Here is a 7649-nt window from a genome sequence, read left to right on the forward strand (position 1 = left end):
TCCGCTAGCGTTACATAGCAACACAGCGACATAGCAACAAGGGTGCCTATTACGTGGCCGTTTTCCCGTACTGTCCGATCGAGGCTACATACGGAGCAGCGAAGGCTATTCACAGTCAGTTCTAGTGTGGCGACCGCAGAGTTGTACTGAGTCAGTCAGCGAGTCCTGGACCTATCGTCGAGTTAGCCAGCAACCAGTCAGTTGTATTGTGGCATTTGGAGTGTACTAATTGTGATACTGCAGATAGCAGTAATCGTCAGATTGTAATTTGGGTGATTGTAAGAGCGAGTGTGAAATAAAATTCGCTACATCGAATACGTCGAGAATTTATTTGTCGCGTTATACCCCGCGATACGCGACAATATTTTGTGTTATAGTTAGCTTGCATTGTAGTTACGGCATTCAGTAATATAGTGATGTCGCAAGAATACACTCATCGGAGTCCTGTTTCACGATACGCCATAAATGACGTAGAGGTTACTGTTCTTTCTGTGATCATAATTCAAGGTGAAGGTTGATGAAACTGCCTTTCTAATTCATGTCGAAAACATGCCTGAAACAAATGCTATTTCAACTACATACCGTATTTACGCATGTATAGGCCGCACATTTTTTGCCAAAAATTCAAGAGGAAACTGGGGTGCGGCTTATATTCGAAATATTCGAAATCACACTTCAATTAAAAAAATTATACTCATAATTAGTAATACAGGGTGTTCAAAGATCGAGGAAACCGGGGCAGCAGCGTAGAGCGGATGGAACGTTTCTCCGCGACTACTGTGCCCCTCCCCGCTAGCGAGAGTGCAGTCGTGTCGCTGATACCCTTACATCAGTTTCTGTACATGCACACATTTATAAGAATACTGTAAAAAGATAACACAAACTTACCGTGCTTTATAACAGGTGCTGAAAGTGACCCCCTTCTGCTTGCAAACATGCTTCGCATCGCATGAATAAATTATGCGACACTTTCTGAAGTTGGTCCACGGTAATTGAACCATATTACTGTTCATCACTTGACTCGTTACTGTCGATGTCGCTCTCGCTCGAAGTTTCGCTGTCAGGTGATGTCAGCCATACAGCGTCATCTTCAGTCCCGTCCATTGCGTTGGAAATGGATGTGACTTTAAAACTTTTGGAAACCATTTCTTCTGGTATGGTGTTCCATGCAGCCACAATCCACTCACACATTTGACTTAATGAAGGTTTCTTCAATCGTCCAGTCGGCGTCATCTCCGTGGAACCGCATCTCCAGTCCCGGTAAAAGCGCCGCAAATGAGACTTGAAAGGACGGTTTATTGACACGTCAAGTGGTTGTAACATGCCAGTCATCCCCCCTGGTATCACAACCATATCACTTTTCTCCTGCCTCATCTTCACTTTCACATTTTCAGTTAAATGGCTTCGAAAACTGTCAACCACTAACATTGACCGCTGACGTAAAAGTGCGCCTGGGCGCCGAAACCACACTGATTTCAACCAATCCAGATAGAGCTCTTCTGTCATCCATCCTTTTTCTTGAACTCTCACCAAAATTCCCGGTGGAAGCTTTTCTTTCGGCAATGTTTTGCGTTTGAAGATTACAAATGGTGGTAGTTTGTTTCCATCAGCAGTGATACCAAGCATTACGGTACACCGCTGCATTTCTCCTCCTGCAGTCCGCACATGCACTGTTTTTTCGCCTGCTTTGTTCACTGTACTTTCACCCGGCATTTCAAAGAACACAGGAGTTTTATCAACATTTCCAATAGCTCCCATGGTGTAGTTGTGCGTCTTTCTTAATTTCAGGACATGTTTTTTAAATGCAAGCAGTTTCTCCTGGTATGTGTCGGGAAGGCGCTGCGCTATTGAAGTCCGTCGCCGAATTACAAGATCATGTCGGGCCATAAAGCGCCTTACCCATCCATAACTTCCCTTAAATTCATTACGAGGAATTTTCATTCTGTCCGCTATTTTGAGGCCTTCAAATTGAATCATTTCCACAGACACTGAAAATCCATCCGCCCGTGTATTACGCACGTATCGCAAAAGTTTATTTTCAAGTTCTGGAAATTTAGCTTTCTTTCCTAGGAAAGATTGTCGATTTTGTGGCGTTTTTTCAATGACATCTTTCGTTAGTATCCATCTTCGCACATTTTTTTCGTCATCGTCGAATTTTCTCCCTGCTGCTCGATTTCCGTGTTCATGTGCGTAACGCACCACTTGAAGTTTAAATTTAGACGTATAACCTGCTCTTACTCGACCCATGTTTCACTCAGAACTAACCAGGCAAGTCAAGTAAAGGCGAAAAGGTTATAACTCTCCCCCACAATGCCTTCGTTCTGAGCGGTACCGTTATTTTCGCTAGTTGCGAACTTAGGAATGTTAAACGTTGCCAAATTTCGGAATAATTTCTACTCCTTAAATAATATTCAAAGAAAATTATTTTTTCTATAATTTCTGTCTGAAAATTGTGCTGCGGCCTATACATGCGTAAATACGGTATTCAAATTTTACAAGTGAAGATTTTGTTTTCATGCGTTACTCAGTAATGAACGTTACGAGAACACATCCGATTAAACTATGTTTCTTCCGCCCTTATCTAATATTCGACTCCCAAATAATCTTATTCTTTTTTCACCCATTGCGTCCTGCTTAAATGTTATCACTTTCGAAGTTGAAGGCGTTATACTGCGAGGGTGCAAATGAATGAAGCCGAAAGTGACAGCGTAGAACGTGTGCATCCACTTAACGTATCTCCAAATTACTCAAGAGGTAAAGCGTATTTTATATTAAAATGTACACGTAAATGAACTTATAAAGATTGGTCTATCAAAAAAAATCTTTTCCATAAATAATTTTTTTATTCTGTAACCAATTACACTAATCATGCAATAATCTTCTCAATTTTACAACCATTCAGCCGCCTGTCATGCTTAACCTTAAGAAACGGATAAGGACATATTACGAGTAAAGTGCGTCAATAAATGTAACCTTCTCAGAATTGCAATGCCTCTTGGTCCATCTCTAATTACATTTCAGTACTACACTACGCACTAAGCGATTTAAAAAAACTATCAGTATCTTCTGGAATATCTACTCCGTCTCTAACTTCCATTTATATTTCTAGACCGCCGTGATTTTAGACATCCACCCGTAGGGTGAGATCATCATATGCTTCAGATTGGAAGAAAAAGAAGAAGATAACTTGTTACAGTTAAGAGAGAAATATTATGGTATTTAGTTTGAGGGGAAGGGATATACATACGCTCATATACGTGTATATATGGAATCTGGTGAAGTTAGCCTCCATTCAACAGTAACTTTGTAGCGGTTAATAATATCAGAGGTATGGAAATATGAACATACTCTACAAGGATGCTAAGGAAAATATTTGGATCGAAGAAAGATGAAGTGACAGGAGGTTGGAGAAAACTGCATAATGAGGAGCTTCATATCTTGTACTCTTCTCCAAGTATAATTAGAATGATCAAGTCAACGAGGATGAGGTGGGCAGGTCAGGTAGCACAAATGGGGGAGACGAGGAATGCGTACAGTATATCGGTGGGAAAGCCAGAAGGAAAGAGACCACAGGGAAGACCAAAGCATAGGTGGGTGGACAATAATAGAATGGAGCTTAGAGAGATAGCATGGGATGCTATGGATTGGATAGATCTGGCTCAGGATAGGGACCAGTGGAGGGCTCTTGTGAACACCGAGATGAACCTTGGGCTTCCATAAAATCCTGGAAAATTCTTGAGTAGCTGCAGAACTGGCAGCTCTTCAAGAAGGGCTCAGCTCCATGAGTAAGTAAGTAAGCACTCTACATGAAATGCTTGTCCTTAAATCTTCCCCTGTATTTCAAATTAAGGTACTGTCTTGTTCAGTAGGTTCTCGATAATAATCACGGTGATTCTTGCCGAGTCCTCGACTCCACTGTACATAACGCAACGAGAATGAGATAACTCAATTTCCAAAGAGTGAATGGAACATCAAGTACAGTAAATAGAATTCTGGAATACACTTCAAAAGAAATGTGACGCGGAATCTAATAGCAGGATAATAAGAATCATTGACTCGCTATATTATTTTACTCAATATTGAGAAATGGAACTTGATAGAGGTACGGAAAATTAATTAATACACACCTCTTCCCTCCGATTGCTCTGCTCTCCTTTATTCGCCCTCCTCTTGGCCGTTGAATCCGAAACAGTAGTATCCCCTTGCTCTGTCATTCGAGTTGACGTATTCGACCGCGATCGCTGTATAAAAGTGAAATCATGTTCAGATCGACAACCTCTTGATGGACAGGACAAAAGTGGGCACATAAGTCTACTTGAATTCCTTATTCCCATCATTGGATGCTGTGATATTGATAATAACTGTTGCCTTTAAAACGCAAAGATGTCCGCCATTAAGAAAAAAAAACGGAAGAAACAATATATGGGGTGGGGGAAATTGAAGACGCTCGTAGCGATTTTTCAGAAGTGCTGTATCTTCTTGTATATTACAATAATCTTTCTCTGATAGGCAACGGACGAAGAAAATTTACATGTTTCAACCATTTCCAAAGTATAAGCTCGAAGCAAGCATAAATGTCACGTGAAGCAAATAGAATCAGAACTTCCACCCCATGCCATGCGGATTGCTCCCTTCTATCTGAACTACGCAACATGCTACCACTCCACTCACCTCTCTGTTTCAGCTTCCATTTTTTGGTGTAGTATATGAGTTTGTTTTGGGCTTTACTTTAATACAATCGGGGATAGGATAGTGCAGAATAAGACGACTTCCTGTGGGCCGCTTGCTCGAGGAGCCTCGACATTCCGGCTTGAATGAGGCACTCATGGCATTTGCTGCCGATGTCACTTTTATCCGGCCGTAAGATATCTGATTACCTGCAACAGATCCAACCACAATTAAGTACAACAATGATACGAACTCATACACTTTAGAAACCTACACACAAATTTCTTCACACTACAACAATTCATTGGTTACAAATGAAATCGGGGACTACTATAATTAAACTGTCTTCCGCGGCTGCTACACTTTCATTGACTGCTGGCTAACTCGTGACTCAACTGATTCACTGCCGCTAACGCGTAACTCAACTGTCTTCGTAGGTAGTGTAGTACTCTTATAAAACCTCAGCCGGACAACAGAAAACGCCTCGCTTCCTTGTTGCCCAGTCGGCGTATTTGCCGATAGCCTAGCAACGATGTTGGGAGTTGTTTACGGATACGTAGCAACTGCAGCGTCCCGTGTTACGATATAGCGGGGAGAGGCTGCATGTTGACTGGCTTATTACCGCAGCAAAGGCAACGCTCCGAAAGTGTTACGACAGCGTTGGTGGGGCGAGGACGTGTCCTCCATAGGGCAACACGTCACAATATTAAAATGTACACGTAAATGAACTTATAAAGTCTGGTCTATCCAAAAATAATATATATATCTTTTCCATAAATAATTTTTTTAATTCTTTGAACAATAACAGTAAACATGTAATATTTTCCCCAACTTTACAACTATTCAGCCGCCTGTCACGCTTAACCGTAAGAAACGGATAAGGACATATTACGAGTAAAGTGCGTTAATAAATGTAATCTTCTCAGAAATGCAATGCCTCTTGGTCCATCTCTAGTAACATTTCAGTACTACACTACGCACTAAGCGGTTTAAAAAAACTTTCCGTGTCTCCTGGAATATCTGCTCCGTCTCTAACTTCCATTTATATTTCTAGACCGCCGTGATATTAGACATTCACCCGTAGGGTGAGATCATCATATGCTTCAGATTGGAAGAAAAAGAAGAAGATAACTTGTTACGGTTAAGAGAGAAATATTTCGATATTTAGTTTGATAGGAAGGGATATGCATACTCTCTTATACGTATATATATGGAACTGGTGAAGTTAGCCTCCATTCAAAGGTACTTTTGCAGCGATTAATAATAACAGAGGTATGGAAATATGAATATACTCTACATGAAATGCTTTAGTCCTCCCATTTTCCCCTATATTTCAAATTAAGGTACTGTCCTGTTCAGTAGGTTCTCGATAAAAATCACGGTGATTCTTGCCGAGTCCTGGACTCCACTGTACATAACGCAACGAGCATGAGATCACTCATCAAGTACAGTAAATAGAATTCTATAATACACTTCAAAAGAAATGTGACGCGAAATCTAATAGCAGGTTAATAAGAATCATTGACTCGCTATATTATTTTACTCAGTATTGAGAAATGGAACTTGATAGAGGTACGGAAAATTAATTAATACACACCTCTTCTCTCCCTTTCGATCTGTTCTCCTTTACTCGCCCTCCTCTTGGCCGTTGAATCCGAAACAGTAGTATCCCCTTGCTGTGTCATCCGCGATCGCTGTATAAAAATGAAATCATGTTCAGATCGACAACCTCTTGATTAACACGAAATCAGTGGGCACATCAATCTATTTGAATTCCTTATTCTCATCATTGGATGCTGTGATATTGATAATAACTGTTGCTTTTAAAACGCAAAGACGTACGCCATTAATAAATCAAGAAACGGGTGGAAGAAGAAGGTGGGAGTTTTATGGTTCTCCTTGCGGTTTGTAAGAGCTGTATCTTCTAGTATGTGGCAACATTCTTTTGGAGATTTACATGTTTCATACGCAAGGAACAAGCATAAATGCCACAGAAAGGAAATCGAATCAGAACTTCCAACCCATGCCATGCGGAATGCTCCCTTCTATCTGACCCACGCAACATGCTACCACACCACTCACCTCTCTGTTTTTCCTTCCATTATTCTGTGTGTTATAGGAGTTGGTTTTCGGCTGTATTTTGCTATAATCGGGGATGGGATAGTGGGGAATAGGACAGCCTCGTGAGGGTGGGTTCCTCGAGGAGCATTGACGTGTGTTATAGGAGTTAGTTTTAGGCTGTACTTTACTATAATTCGGGATGGGATAGTGGGGAATAGGACAGCCTCGTGAGGGTTGGTTGCTCGAGGAGCATTGAGGTGTGTTATAAGAATTAGTTTTAGGTTGTACTTTATTATAATTCGGGATGGGATAATGGGGAATAGGACAGCCTCGTGAGGGTGGGTTCTTCGAGGAGCATTGACGTGTGTTATAAGAATTAGTTTTAGGCTGTACTTTATTATAATCCGGGATGGGATAGTGGGGAATAGGACAGCCTCGTGAGGGTGGGTTNCTCCTTAGTCTTTCGAGTGGTCTCTTTCCTTCTCGCTTTCCAACCAATACCCTCTATGCATTTCTCGTCTCTCTCATTCGTGCTACTAATTATGCTTGAAGAAGAATACACGTTATGAAGCTCCTCAGTATTCAGTTTTCTCCACCCTCCTGTCACTTCATTCCTTTTCGACCCAAATATTCTTCTCAACATCCTGTTCTCAAACAACCTCGGTCTATGTTCCTCCCTTAATGTCAGAGACCAAGTTCCACACCAATACAGAACCGAAGGCAAAACCAAGGCATGTCGCGTATTAAGGTTACGGATGGTGGAGACGCCCTCAATTTTTCGAGGGAAGCTGCGAATATATTGAAGAAGCAGTCGCGGACTGCCGACAAGGGTGGCCCTCCAGCTTGGGGGTTGAGCGTGGGGCTTAAATATCTCCACAGTATAAAATCATTCCGTTACGAAAAAGAACATAGCGAAGGAT

At 41.4% G+C, this 7649-nt stretch overlaps 1 long non-coding RNA gene across 1 annotated transcript in view; it reads right to left on the bottom strand.

The window, feature by feature from the left end:
• Positions 1-6812, bottom strand: part of LOC111861289 — a 7664-nt gene extending 852 nt beyond the window's left edge. The window contains exons 1-4 of the long non-coding RNA XR_002842214.2: positions 6751-6812; positions 6266-6362; positions 4672-4877; positions 4128-4241 (exon numbers count right to left, since the gene is read on the bottom strand). This is a non-coding gene — a long non-coding RNA (uncharacterized LOC111861289). The remainder of the gene's footprint in view (positions 1-4127; positions 4242-4671; positions 4878-6265; positions 6363-6750) is intronic.
• Positions 6813-7649: the final 837 nt, after the last annotated feature.

Source organism: Cryptotermes secundus, unplaced genomic scaffold (genome assembly GCF_002891405.2).
Source record: "Cryptotermes secundus unplaced genomic scaffold, Csec_1.0 scaffold132, whole genome shotgun sequence".
Classification (NCBI taxonomy): domain Eukaryota; kingdom Metazoa; phylum Arthropoda; class Insecta; order Blattodea; family Kalotermitidae; genus Cryptotermes; species Cryptotermes secundus.